This window comes from Oncorhynchus nerka, linkage group LG11 (genome assembly GCF_034236695.1).
Source record: "Oncorhynchus nerka isolate Pitt River linkage group LG11, Oner_Uvic_2.0, whole genome shotgun sequence".
Taxonomy (NCBI): Eukaryota; Metazoa; Chordata; class Actinopteri; order Salmoniformes; family Salmonidae; genus Oncorhynchus; species Oncorhynchus nerka.
The window spans coordinates 58,949,456-58,964,353 of record NC_088406.1 but is presented as its reverse complement, the minus strand read 5'-3'; the positions used below and the strand labels follow the sequence as shown (position 1 = coordinate 58,964,353).

The following is a 14,898-nucleotide window of genomic DNA, read 5'->3' as shown; positions in this document are numbered from 1 at the left end:
ATACAAATTAGCTGAAAGGAAATGGCATAAATAGAAAAATATACCAGTGTCATCTGAGGACAGAAATGTTTACAGCTGCGCCATACAGGTTGCAAAATAAATGGGAGGAGATTTTCGACGTACCAATTCCATGGCACATGGTTTATTAACTGGTACAAAAAACTACACTTTACTCAACACTTAAGAGTTTTTCCAATTTAAATTATAAATAAAATTCTTGCCACCAACAGAATGTAATATATATGGAGGGGCAACAATCTCAGCTCTGTAGATTTGGTTGCTTAGAGACAGAATCAACAGATCCTTTATTCTGATATTGCCCCAAGCTTTCTGGTCACAGGTTCAGGAATGGATAAAAAAAGAAATCACAACATTCACTTAAAATTAAGCTTACAAATAGCAGTGTTGGGTGATCTGGAAAGCCATAGTCAGTCAATAAATAATATAATAATACTCCTAGGAAAGGCATTCATCTTTATCTCAAAATCTGTGGATAATATAAGATCAGAAAGATTTAAAAACGTTGTAAAACATCACAGCACAATTGAAAAATACATGGCACATGGAAACCAAACAAGGGCGGTCTATTGGTGATAGGTGGGATGGGCTGAGAGTGGCTGAGGGTTGGTCTATGGTGATAGGTGGGATGGGGTGAGAGTGGCTGAGGGTTGGTCTATGGTGATAGGTGGGATGGGCTGAGAGTGGCTGAGGGTTGGTCTATGGTGATAGGTGGGATGGGGTGAGAGTGGCTGAGGGTTGGTCTATGGTGATAGGTGGGATGGGCTGAGAGTGGATGAGGGTTGGTCTATGGTGATAGGTGGGATGGGGTGAGAGTGGCTGAGGGTTGGTCTATGGTGATAGGTGGGATGGGCTGAGAGTGGCTGAGGGTTGGGATTAAAGAGTCTGTTTTTTTTATTTTTTATTATTTCACCTTTATTTAACCAGGTAGGCTAGTTGAGAACAAGTTCTCATTTACAACTGCGACCTGGCCAAGATAAAGCGTAGCAATTCGACACATACAACACAGAGTTACACATGGAATAAACAAAACATACAGTCAATAATACAGTAGGACAAAAGAAAACAAAAAGTCTATATACAGTGCAAATTAGGTAAGTTAAGGAAATAAATAGGCCATGGTGGCGAAGTAATTACAATATAGCAATTAAACACTGGAATGGTAGATTGGCAGAAGATGAATGCGCAGGTAGAGATACTGGGGTGCAAAGGAGCAAAATAAATAAATAAATACCACTATGGGGATGAGGTAGGTAGATTGATGGGCTGTTTACAGATGGGCCATGTATAGGTGCAGTGATCTGTAAGCTGCTCTGACAGCTGGTGCTTAAAGCTAGTGAGGGAGATGTGAGTCTCCAGCTTCAGAGATTTTTGCAATTCCTTCCAGTCATGGGTAGCAGAGAACTGGAAGGAAAGACGACCAAAGGAGGAATTGGCTTTGGGGATGACCAGTGAGATATATCTACTGGATTGCGTGCTACGAGAGGGTGCTGCTATGGTGTCCAGTGAGCTGAGATTTAGGCGGGGCTTTACCTAGCAGAGACTTGGAGATAACCTGAAGCCAGTGGATTTGGCAACGAGTATGAAGCGAGGGCCAACCAACGAGAGCGTACAGGTCGCAATAGTGGGTAGTATATGGGGCTTTGGTGACAACCGGATGGCACTGTGATAGACTGCATCCAGTTTGTTGAGTAGAGTGTTGGATGCTATTTTATAGATGACATCACCGAAGTGGAGGATCGGTAGGATGGTCAGTTTTACAAGGGTATGTTCGTCCAGATTGTCTAGCTCGGCTGATTTGTAGGGGTCCAGATTTTGCAGCTCTTTCAGAACATCAGCTATCTGGATTTGGGTAAAGGAGAAATGGTGGGGGTTTTGGCGGGTTGCTGTGGAGGGTGCCGGCAGTTGACCGGGGTATGGGGTAGCCAAGTGGAAAGCATGGCCAGCTGTAGAGAAATACTTATTGAAATTCTCAATTATAGTGGATCTATCGGTGGTGATAGTGTTTCCTAGCCTCAGAGCAGGGGGCAGCTGGAATGAGGTGCTCTTATTCTCCATGGACTTTAAAGTGTCCCAGAACTTTTTTGAGTTAGTACTACAGGTTGCAAATTTCAGTTTGAATAAGCTTGCCTTAGAAAAGCTAACTGCCTGTGTATATTTGTTTCTAACTTCCCTGAAAAGTTGCATATCACGGGGGCTATTCGATGCTAATGCAGAACGCCACAGGATGTTTTGTGCTGGTCAAGGGCAGACAGGTCTGGAATGAACCAAGGACTATATCTATTCCTAGTTCTACATTTTTGGACAGGGGCATGCTTATTTAAGATGGTGGGGAAGGCACTTTTAAAGAATAGCCAGGCATCATCTACTGACGGGATGAGGTCAATGTCATTCCAGGATACCCCGGCCAGGTCGATTAGAAAGGCCTGCTCGCAGAAATGTTTCAGGGAGCGTTTGACAGTGATGAGGGGTGGTCGTTTGGTTGCAGACCCATTACGGATGCCGGCAATGAGGCATTGATCGCTGAGATCTTGAGTGAAAATAGCAGAGGTTATATTTTCGAGGGCGAGTTAGTTAGGATGACATCTATGCGGGTGCCCGTGTTTACTATGAGGGTGCCCTGGTAGGTTCATTTTTTTAAATATTTTTTTTATTTCACCTTTATTTAACCAGGTAGGCTAGTTGAGAACAGGTTCTCATTTGCAAATGCGACCTGGCCAAGATAAAGCATAGCAGAGTGAACAGACAACACAGAGTTACACATGGAGTAAACAATTAACAAGTCAATAACACAGTAGAGAAAAAAAGGGGAGTCTATATACAATGTGTGCAAAAGGCATGAGGAGGTAGGCGAATAATTACAATATTGCAGATTAACACTGGAGTGATAAATGATCAGATGATCATGTACAGGTAGAGATATTTGTGCGCAAAAGAGCAGAAAAGTAAATAAATAAAAACTGTGGGGATGAGGTAGGTGAAAATGGGTGGGCTATTTACCAATAGATTATGTACAGCTGCAGCGATCGGTTAGCTGCTCAGATAGCTGATGTTTGAAGTTGGTGAGGGAGATAAGTCTCCAACTTCAGCGATTTTTGCAGTTCGTTCCAGTCACAGGCAGCAGAGTACTGGAACGAAAGGCGGCCGAATGAGGTGTTGGCTTTGGGGATGCTCAATGAGATACACCTGCTGGAGCGCGTGCTACGGATGGGTGTTGCCATCGTGACCAGTGAGCTGAGATAAGGCGGAGCTTTGCCTAGCATGGCCTTGTAGATGACCTGGAGCCAGTGGGTCTGGCGACGAATATGTAGCGAGGGCTAGCCGACTAGAGCATACAAGTCGCAGTGGTGGGTAGTATAAGGTGCTTTAGTGACAAAACGGATGGCACTGTGATAAACTGCATCCAGTTTGCTGAGAAGAGTGTTGGAAGCCATTTTGTAGATGACATCGCTTGGCAGCGTGAGTGAAGGAGGCTTTGTTGCGGAATAGAAAGCCGACTCTTGATTTGATTTTCGATTGGAGATGTTTGATGTGAGTCTGGAAGGAGAGTTTGCAGTCTAGCCAGACACCTAGGTACTTATAGGTGTCCACATATTCAAGGTCGGAACCATCCAGTGTGGTGATGCTAGTCGGGCAATTTGTGTAAGATTAAGGGCATCAAGCTTAGATTGTAGGATGGCCGGGGTGTTAAGCATGTCCCAGTTTAGGTCACCTAGTAGCACGAGCTCAGAAGATAAATGGGGGGCAATCAATTCACATATGGTATCGAGGGCACAGCTGGGGGCAGAGGGAGGTCTATAGCAAGCGGCAACAGTGAGAGACTTGTTTCTGGAAAGGTGAATTTTTAGAAGTAGAAGCTCAAATTGTTTGGGTACAGACTTAGATAGTAATACAGAACTCTGCAGGCTCTCTCTGCAGTAGATTGCAACACCGCCCCCTTTGGCAGTTCTATCTTGGCGGAAAACGTTATAGTAAGGAATGGAAATTTCAAGGTTTTTGGTGGTTTTCCTAAGCCAGGATTCAGACACGGCTAAGACATCTGGGTTGGCAGAGTGTGCTAAAGCAGTGAGTAAAACAAACTTAGGGAGTAGGCTTCTAATGTTAACATGCATGAAACCAAGGCTTTTACGTTTACAGAAGTCAACAAATGAGAGCACCTGTGGGGTGGGAGTGGAGCTAGGCACTGCAGGACCTGTATTAACCTCCACACCACCAGAGGAACAGAGGAGAAGTAGGATAAGGGTACGGCTAAAGACTATACGAACTGGCCTTCTAGCACGTTCAGAACAGAGAGTAAAAGGAGCAGGTTTCTGGGAACGATAGCATAGATTCAAGGCATAGTGTACAGACAAAGGTAAGGTGTGAGTACATTGGAGGTAAACCTAGGCATTGAGTAATGAAGAGAGAGATATAGTCTCTAGAGACGTTTAAACCAGGTGATGTCATCGCATATGTAGGAGGTCGAACAACATGATTGGTTAAGGCATATTCAGCAGGGCTAGAGGCTCTACAGTGAAATAAGACAGTAATCACTAACCAGGACAGTAATGGACAAGGCATATTGATATTAGAGAGAGGCATGCGTATAGAGTATACTTCGGTGGTAGCACAGGAGCCCTGGCCGGGCTAGCTTCAAGCTAATTTGTGCTTGCTCTGGGATGGAAACGCTAGCCAGGAGTAGTCATCCGGGATTGCGGTTAGCTACTTGTGAAGATCCAGATGAAAATGTTCAGTTTGCGGTAGGAATCCGGGGATAAAAATAACAGGTCCGTTATGCTCTGGTTAGAGTCATGCTGTTCGAACTGACGAGAGCTTTCCGAGCTGAAGGTTAGCTGATGACCGCTGGCAATGGTTTGCTGAATGATAGCCGGTAGTTAGCTGGCTAGCTTCAGTTGAGGGATTCCAGATCCGAAGTAAATATAAATACTTTAGGAGGGAAAAAAAGCAGATCCACGCCACATTGGGTGAGGCGGGTTGCAGGACAGTATTTAGAAAAATATGTATAACGATATATACAAGGGACACGACAGGACAAAGACGTCTGACTGCTACGCCATCTTGGATTGCAATGTATGTATTGTTATATATAAAAGCACCATGTATGTAAAATGTATATGTAAAATGTATGTATATGTAGCAAAGAAGCTGTAAAAAAAAAACTAAGATATTTGTCCTCCGAAGAGGGATAGGGATAATATACACTGCTCAAAAAAATAAAGGGAACACTAAAATAACACATCCTAGATCTGAATGAATGAAATATTCTTATTAAATACTTTTTTCTTTACATAGTTGAATGTGCTGACAACAAAATGACACAAATTATCAATGGAAATCAAATTTATCAACCCATGGAGGTCTGGATTTGGAGTCACACTCAAAATTAAAGTGGATAACCACACTACAGGCTTATCCAACTTTGATGTAATGTCCTTAAAACAAGTCAAAATGAGGCTCAGTAGTGTGTGTGGCCTCCACGTGCCTGTATGACCTCCCTACAATGCCTGGGCATGCTCCTGATGAGGTGGCGGATGGTCTCCTGAGGGATCTCCTCCCAGACCTGGACTAAAGCATCCGCCAACTCCTGGACAGTCTGTGGTGCAACAGATGGATGGAGCGAGACATGATGTCCCAGATGTGCTCAATTGGATTCAGGTCTGGGGAACGGGCGGGCCAGTCCATAGCATCAATGCCTTCCTCTTGCAGGAACTGCGGACACACTCTAGCCACATGAGGTCTAGCATTGTCTTGCATTAGGAGGAACCCAGGGCCAACTGCACCAGCATATGGTCTCACAAGGGGTCTGAGGATCTCATCTTGGTACCTAATGGCAGTCAGGCTACCTCTGGCGAGCACATGGAGGGCTGTGCGGCCCCCCAAAGAAATGCCACCCCACACCATGACTGACCCACCACCAAACCGGTCATGCTGGAGGATGTTGTAGGCAGCAGAACGTTCTCCACGGCGTCTCCAGAATGTCACGTCACATGTGCTCAGTGTGAACCTGCTTTCATCTGTGAAGAGCACAGGGCGCCAGTGGCGAATTTGCCAATCTTGGTGTTCTCTGGCAAATGCCAAACGTCCTGCAGGGTGTTGGGCTGTAAGCACAACCCCCACCTGTGGACGTCAGGCCCTCATACCACCCTCATGGAGTCTGTTTCTGACTGTTTGAGCAGACACATGCACATTTGTGGCCTGCTGGAGGTCATTTTGCAGGGCTCTGGCAGTGCTCCTCCTGCTCCTCCTTGCACAAAGGCAGAGGTAGCGGTCCTGCTGCTGGGTTGTTGCCCTCCTACGGCCTCCTCCACGTCTCCTGATGTACTGGCCTGTCTCCTGGTAGCGCCTCCATGCTCTGGACACTACGCTGACAGTCACAGCAAACCTTCTTGCCACAGCTCACATTGATGTGCCATCCTGGATGAGCTGCACTACCTGAGCCACTTGTGTGGGTTGTAGACTGCGTGTCATGCTACCACAGAAGTGTGATTGACTTGGTTGTTTCTCTTGTGTTAACACAAGATACAGGGCATCCTCTGAACATGTAGCACTCTCAAGAGGACAACCTGGCTACCCCTCCACTTTCAGAGGAAGATGCAGGAAGGAGAGAGAGACAACCAAGTGTGTTGTTTAAGTGTTCCCTTTATTTTTTTGAACAGGGTATATATATATATATATATATATATATATTTTAATTAAAAAATAATACGTTCACCACAGTCAGTGGAGATTAAAACAAAATAGGGAGAGGAAACAACGAGAGGAATCCACATTAGACTATAGAGACAAACTCCTAGAATCACCTTTTCACGTACAAAATAATAATCCCCATAATGTGGATGGAACAATATCTGATCAGGATTCAATGGTTAGGAGCAACTTCAATGAATGAAAGTTCACATATGTTGGCCTCAGCGGAAGATGAGATAAGAGAAGGGAGTTGGTATAAATCTGCTTGGAGAGAGAAACAGAGTCTGCGTCCCAAATTTAGTGCACTACTTTTGGGCAGAGCCCATTTGGGATGCAGACAGAGAGCTGTAAGCAGACTCTGTTAGCATTGAACCCGGAGAGGATGAGATGAGTGGGCAGAGAGCTTACATGCTATTTCATGCTTGGATTGGTTGCAAGATGAGAGCCCTGGAACTACAGTATGCACACACAGACCTAGACATGTACAGACAGACAGACAGACATAAAAACACACATACACACTATTATCCTAGATACAGCATTGAGGTCAGGCATAGCTCATCCATTTACACAACTATCTTCTTCGCTAAGACAACTCATCAGTTCAGTCACTTGTCCTAAATCTACTCTATTGCTTCTCTGACTGTAAACAATTACGAGCCACCTTTTCAGGGTACATTGACCCATTTTACCAGCCACCACATCACACCAATAAATTATGGGTGCCATGGAAACAAGCTATTGTGTTTGTGTGTGTGTGTGTGTGTGTGTGTGTGCGTGCGTGCTTACATACACTAAGTTGACTGTGCCTTTAAACAGCTTGGAAAATTCCAGAAAATGATGTCATGGCTTTAGAAGCTTCTGATAGGCTAATTGACATCATTTGAGTCAATTGGAGTTGTACCTGTGGATGTATTTCAAAGCCTACCTTCAAACTCAGTGCCTCTTTGCTTGACATCATGGGGAAATCAAAAGAAATCAGCCAAGACCTCAGAACAACAATTGTAGAACTCCACAAGTCTGGTTCTTCCTTGGGAGCAATTTCCAAACGCAGGAAGATACAACATTCATCTGTACAAACAATAGTACGCAAGTATAAACACCATGGGACCACGCAGCCGTCATACCGCTCAGGAAGGAGACGCGTTCTGTCTCCTAGAGATGATACTTTGGTACGAAAAGTTCAAATCAATCCCAGAACAACAGCAAATGACCTTGTGAAGATGCTGGAGGAAACGGGTACCAAAGTATCTATATCCACAGTAAAAACGAGTCCTACATCGACATAACCTGAAAAGCTGCTCAGCAAGGAAGAAGCTACTGCTCCAAAACCGCCATGAAAAAGACAGATTACGGTTTGCAACTGCACACATGGACAAAGATCGTACTTTTTGGAGAAATGTCCTCTGGTCTGATGAAACAAAAATCTAACTGTTTGACCATAATGACCATTGTTATGTTTGGAGGAAAAACGGCTTGGAAGCCGAAGAACACCAGCCCAACCGTAAAGTACAGGGGTCGCAGCATCATGTTGTGGGGGTGCTTTGCTGCAGGAGGGCCTTGTGCACTTCACAAAATAGATGGCATCATGAGGGCGGAGAATTATGTGGATATATTTAAGAAACATCTCAAGACATCAGTCAGGAAATTAAAGCTTGGTCGCAAAAGGGTCTTCCAAATGGACAATGACCCCAAGCATACTTCCAAAGTTGTGGCAAAACGGCTTAAGGACAACAAAGTCAAGCTATTGGAGTGGCCATCACAAAGCCCTGGCCTCAATCCCATAGAAAATGTGTGGTCAGAACTGAAAAAGCATGTGTAGGCAAGGATGCCTCGAAACCTGACTCAGTTACACCAGCTCTGTCAGGAGGAATGGGCCAAAATTCACCCAACTTATTGTGATAAGCTTGTGGAAGGCAACCCAAAATGTTTGACCCAAGTTAAACAATTTAAAGGCAATGCTACCAAATAGTAATTGAGTATATGTAAACTGCTAACCCACTGGGAATGTGATGAAATAAATAAAAGCTGAAATAAATAATTCTCTCTACTATTATTCTGACATTTCACATTCTTAAAATAAAGTGGTGGTCCTAACTGACCTAAGACAGGGAATTTTTACGAGGATTAAAAGTCAGGAATTGTGATAAACGGAGTTTAAATGTATTTGGCTGAGGTGTATGTAAACTTCCGACTTCAACTGTATGTATGTTTTTTTAATTTACCTTTATTTAACCAGGTAGGCCAGTTGAGAACAAGTTCTCATTTACAACTGCGACCTGGTCAAGATAAAGCAAAGCAGTGCGACAAAAAACAACACAGAGTTACATGGAATAAACAAAAGTACAGTCAATAATACAATAGAAAAATCTATATCCAGTGTGTGCAAATGGAGTAAGGGAGGTAAGGCAATAAAAGGCCATAGTAGCAAAGTAATTACAATTTAGAAAATTAACACTTGAGTGTTAGACGTGAAAAATTATGATGTGCAAGTAGTAATACTGGGGTGCAAAAGAGCAAAAAAGTTAATAAAAACAATATACGGATGAGGTAGGTTGGATGGGCTATTTACAGATAGCTGTGTAGAGCTGCAGCGATCGGTGAGCTGCTCAGATAGCCGATGCTTAAAGTTAGTGAGGGAGATATGTCTCCAACTTTAGCGAATTTTGCAAATTGTTCTAGTCATTGGCAGCAGAGAACTGGAAGGAAAGGCGGCCAAACGAGGTGTTGGCTTTGGGGATGACCTGTGAGAAATACCTGCTGGAGCCCAGTGTTGTTAGGGTGACCAGTGAGCTCAGATAAGGCGGGGCTTTACCTAGCAAAGACTTATAGATGACCTGGAGCCAGTGGGTCTGGCGACGAATATGTAGCGAGGGCCAGCCAACGAGAGCATATATGGGGCTTTGGTGACAAAACGGGTGGCACTGTGATAGACTGCATCCAGTTTGCTAAGTAGAGTGTTGGAGGCTATTTTGTAAATGACATCGCCGAAGTCGAGGATCGGTAGGATAGTCTGTATGCATGTAATACAGTACAGAGGGTAGTAGGCCACCCGTGAATGATATGCTGCTATGTCTCCAGCACCACTATATCAAAATGTACTTTAACCTCTCCAATGTGTGTGTGTGTGTCACTCATAATAAACAGCATCACAAACAGCAAGAGAACACTCCAGTGTTACACCTCCAGCATCTCCATCTTATTCTGGGGTGAAGTTTCACCTAGCTACAGTACAGATCTAGGATCAGCTTCCCCACCCCCAATCCTTACATTAACCATTACTGTGGGAAAAAAAACTGACCCTAGATAACCATCTAATTTGTTGTTGTGAAGGTGTGTGTGGGAGACTTTCGGTACAATGGTGTATTTCATGCATTGACTCATGAGCTCATGCTCCTTTTGTGAGCCATTGACATCTCCTACTGGTATGACTGGGAAATACACTTGTTGTGAGTGGGTATTTGTGTGTGTGGGTGTGTGTCTGATTTGTGAGCGTGTGTGTTGCAACCAATTACCTCCATTTAGTCACCCTGCACATTGACAACCACCAGCCAGAACCAGCCTGGCTTCCAGCAGCAACCATTGCCATCGACCCACATCCTCACACGGGTCACCAAATGTCAAAGGACACCAGTGTTGTGAGCCTTTTGGGCCAACAGGCTGTGTCCAAACTGGATAAATCAATAAGTGGTCAACTGTCCAGTAGCCTAGCCACTACAAACAATCAATACGGCCATGATTGGGAGGCAAGGCTATATTGCCACACTGAAGCATGGTTTGAGCAACATGCAGTGTTTTCCATACATGCATTAGAGAGATTAACCTAGACACTAAGTCTTATTGATGTCTCCTTTAAGATCTAATGAGTGAATAATGTGAATAAGCAATATGTCAGAAACTCCATTTAACTGACCAGAAGTCTATGCAGCACTATTGCAACATTCTTATACCCATCCGATCCTTAAAATCTACAAGGGCCCGTATAAAGGAGTGAACTGCATAGTGACTGGTACCTTCCTCCTTCCTAAATATATGTAGCAGTGTTTCTCAATACATTCTTGGAGGGAACCGCCAGGTTGCAAAAGTTTTTTTTCTAGCCCAGTACTATCTCACTTCACATCTGATTCAACTCATCAACTAATCACCAAACTCTTGATGAAGCTAATCAGGTGTGTTAATACTAGGAAATAACAAAAACCTGCACCCCTGGGTATTACCAACCCTAATCCTAACCTTGTGTTAAATGTTAAACTGACCAAAGATCCGTGTCTAGGGGCAACTTCTCCCTACTCCTGAAATGAGAAACGCTGCATATACAATCCCCCAAAATACAATATATGTAGGCCATGAGAAGAGCAAAACAATCCCTCAGGTCCAGCTCTGGGGCTGCACTGCACTGGTGCAGTAGAGGAGGAACCCGCATCCTGCCAACATACTGCAGCACCCGTCCCACGCTACTTCCTGTTTCTGAGAAATAGTTACTGCATTCATGAGCCAGTGATGTGACAAGGAGGACTTTGCCAGTGTGGTGGGCAGCCATCCAAGAAAAGAGATTGGGAGGAGAGGGGAGTGAGAAACAGTGAGAAAGAGAGAGAGCGAGAGAGAGAGAGAGCACGAGAGAGACGATACCCGCTAATTGTTAGAATCCAGAAAAGAGACATTAAATTCTACAACCAGCTGAAAGGAAGCGATACCCAAACCTTCCATAACAAAGCCCTCACCTACAGAGAGATGGACCTAGAGAAAAGTCCCCTCAGCAAACTGGTCCTGGGGCTCTGTTCACAAACAAACAGAGCCCACAGAGCCACAGGACAGCAACAGAATTAAACCCAGCCAAATCATGAGAAAACCCTAAGATAATTACTTGACACATTGGAAAGAACTAACCAAATAACAAAGCAAACATGAATGCTATTTGGCCCTAAACAGAGAGTACACAGTGGCAGAATACCTGACTACTGTGACTGACCCAAAATTAAGGAAAGTTTCGACTATGTACAGACTCAGTGAGCATAGCTTTGCTATTGAGAGAAGCCGCCGTAGGCAGACCTGGCTCTCGAGCGAAGACAGGCTTATGTGCCCACTGCCCACAAAATGTGGTGGAAACTGAGCTGCACTTCCTAACCTCCTGCCAAATGTGTGACCATATTGGAGACACATATTTCCCTCAGATTACACAGAACTACAAAGAATTTGAAAACAAATCTAATTTTGATAAACTCCCATATCTACAGTATTAGGTGAAATACCACAGTGTGCCATCACAGCAATAATATTTATGACCTGTTGCCACAAGAAAATGGCAACCAGTGGAGCACAAACACCATTGTAAATACAACCTATATTTATCTGTCTATTTATTTTCCCTTTCGTACTTCAACTATTTCCACATTGTTACAACACTGTACAAAGCAAATAATATAACATTTGAAATGTCTATTCTTTTGAAACGTAATGTTTACTGTTCATTTCAGACGGTTTATTTCACTTTTGTTTGTTATCTATTCCACTTACTTTGGCAATGTGAACGTGTTTCCCATGCCAATAAAGCCCTTTGAATTGAGAGAGAGGCAGAGAAAGAGAGATGAAGAGAGAGAGAGAGAGAGATGAAAAGAGAGAGAGAGATGAAAAGAGAAAGAGAGAGAGAGTTTATGTAATAAGACTTCACTGACACAAACTCCTTAGAGGAACAGGGGGTCTGAGGAAAACGAATGTAAATTGAATGAAGCCGTGTGAAGCCGTGACTGAAGCAATGTGGTTCATTCATGTGAAGTCCACTGGAGCATACCAAACTACTGTGTGAATGGAAGAATGCCTGGATTTCTCACAAACTTCATGAATGAGTCTAAATGAAAGAGAACAACAAATGAGACAGTAGTACGTGCAACCATAGACATCACATCTTATCCAGCAACCTACAATGACAGTAGTGAAATAAGTGAGCAGACGCAATCACATATTGTGACCATTGCAAGTAAAAAATGGTGCAACAAAAACAAGGAGGACAAAAAACGAATAACCTAAAATGCTAACATAGCATCAATAGTTTTAACCCAGCGCAGGCCTACATACTCTAGTCCTGTCCTGGATGGATCAAGTGTTGATTTATGGTCAGTTTAGCCTTTTAGATCACCATGAATAACATTACATGGACAGAGGGGACCTGATCCTAGGTCAGCACTCCTACTCTGAGACCCTTGATACATATGGCCTCAGGAGCATTTCATCCATGCATCCCTCACCTATAATGCCATGTTACCCAATCAGACAGATGATGGCCCTTCAAAACCCTCCAATGACAAAATCACCTCTGACAAGGCTAAATGACACCCTACTGTTAAGGTCAGGATACAGCAGTGCATGACAACTGTTCGCAGGCCAGTTTATACTCAGAAGAAAATAGAGGCTCCAGAGGTTACTCCTGATCACTGTTCTGGGATCAGCTTATACCTGGATCCTAAACTTTACCATTATAATAAAGCTGAACTTGGATCAGTGCATGGAGGTTGTGTCTGTCTGTATAAGGAAGATAGGGCTATCTCCTGTAAATGGTAGTTAGCAGCATCACTCACGAGGCATGAGTCTGCATACAGGAGCCAAGCAAGACTAGGCAATTCAGCTCTTCTCCATTATCTTATGTCAATGCATACTCTACCGTAGGTACAGTACAGTATATTAAGAAAAGAAAGGCTCACAGACCCTGGGAAAAAAGTGAAATGCAAGGATTCGCTTTGATCTAAGTCATGTACTTATGAATTGAGAAGGCATCATTCCAGAACAAAAACAATGGTCATGAAATAACAAGATACCCAGTAGGCTACAGAAGGATATCTGTTATCTTCATGTCAACACTACAGCAAGCAGACCAAGCACTCAATTCAAAACGAATGGTTTATTTAGATTGTTCAAGGAACCCAGGGGGAAAAAAGGACAAGGACCAAGCCATTCAAGGGGTGAAGTAGTGTGAATAACATTGACCTTGCAAACATATGACAACAATGCATGAGAATAGCCTACAACAAGTCAAACCATACAAATATATTGAATCAAACAAGGCTGCATATGACACGCATTGCTTTCTTGCGCTGATAAAGCAAGTGGTGAGAGTAACTGAAACAATGAAACAACTTTCAACGTTGAAATAGGCTACTGAAACAATCTTCGAAAAATAATGCATGTGTCCCATGAATGTGCTCTAGACTACATCGTTTGATAAAACTAATTGCAATAATTTACAATGACGCAACAAACGACGAACACATTGAACAGATATCGGAGTATCCCTCCAAGAATAAACTGAAAAATACTCACGTTTTGTTAGAGAATGTATGTATTGTCGGTCAGTATCCCCAGGGCAATATTTAGGAGAGAGGAGCAAAAACTGTGCGCCCCCTGCCTTCTCTGTCAATTTCAGGAGAAATGAAGCAGTGGGTTGGTTCTATGCTGCAGGTTTAAAGGCATATCTGATCTGCCAAAAAAGCGATGCAATGAGGCAATCCCAGCGGAATACAAACATGCATCAACCCAATACGCTTTAAAACGCCATCAATATTACATTCACTGGATATGCGAAGCAGATGTACAAAAATAAACTATATTTCATACATTATTCAAGTGCATGCTGCTTTTGTCATTTTTTTTGTGTGACAGGGTAGATAATTGACTGTTTTTTTTCTATTTTATTACAGTCTATGCATTAACATACAAATATTTAGATGATAAATATTACATATTATATATAGATTTTTTTGATTTTTTTTATAATTTTGTAATTGCTCCTTTCCACAGTAATTATTTCACAAACTCAAGAATGTTTGCAAACTCTGCCTCTAAAATCACAATCTTTTGACACTTTTCTGCAACTGTGAAAAGTTTTGTTCCCTTCAATGTCCAACTTCAAAACTATTATTATCATGTCCAACCTGAAACATACAGTAACTCTTTCTCTCATTTCTATTCTGCGTGCTGGGGAATCCCGCGCGCGCTCAATTCGCAGCGTGGCCTTGGTTACTAAGGGGATCACTCTGCAGCCCCTCCCTCCCAGGAGGGAGGCTGTTGCTATGACAACCGACATTATGCAGCAGTCCATGAAAGCCCCTTTCAGATATTTAAAAAAGAAAAGAAAAGAAGGAAGAATTTATTTTCATTCCTGTTTGATTACAGAATTCCTTGATAGTTTGATAGTGACAGAAA

General features: G+C 43.1%; 1 protein-coding gene across 1 annotated transcript in view; it reads right to left on the bottom strand.

Moving 5' to 3' along the window:
* trim2a (tripartite motif containing 2a) overlaps positions 1–14,129 on the bottom strand; it is a 70,202-nt gene extending 56,073 nt beyond the window's left edge. Inside the window, exon 1 of the mRNA XM_029673446.2 lies at positions 14,017–14,129. The gene's annotated coding sequence lies outside the window, so the exon portion shown is untranslated. The remainder of the gene's footprint in view (positions 1–14,016) is intronic.
* Between the last annotated feature and the right edge of the window lie 769 nt (positions 14,130–14,898).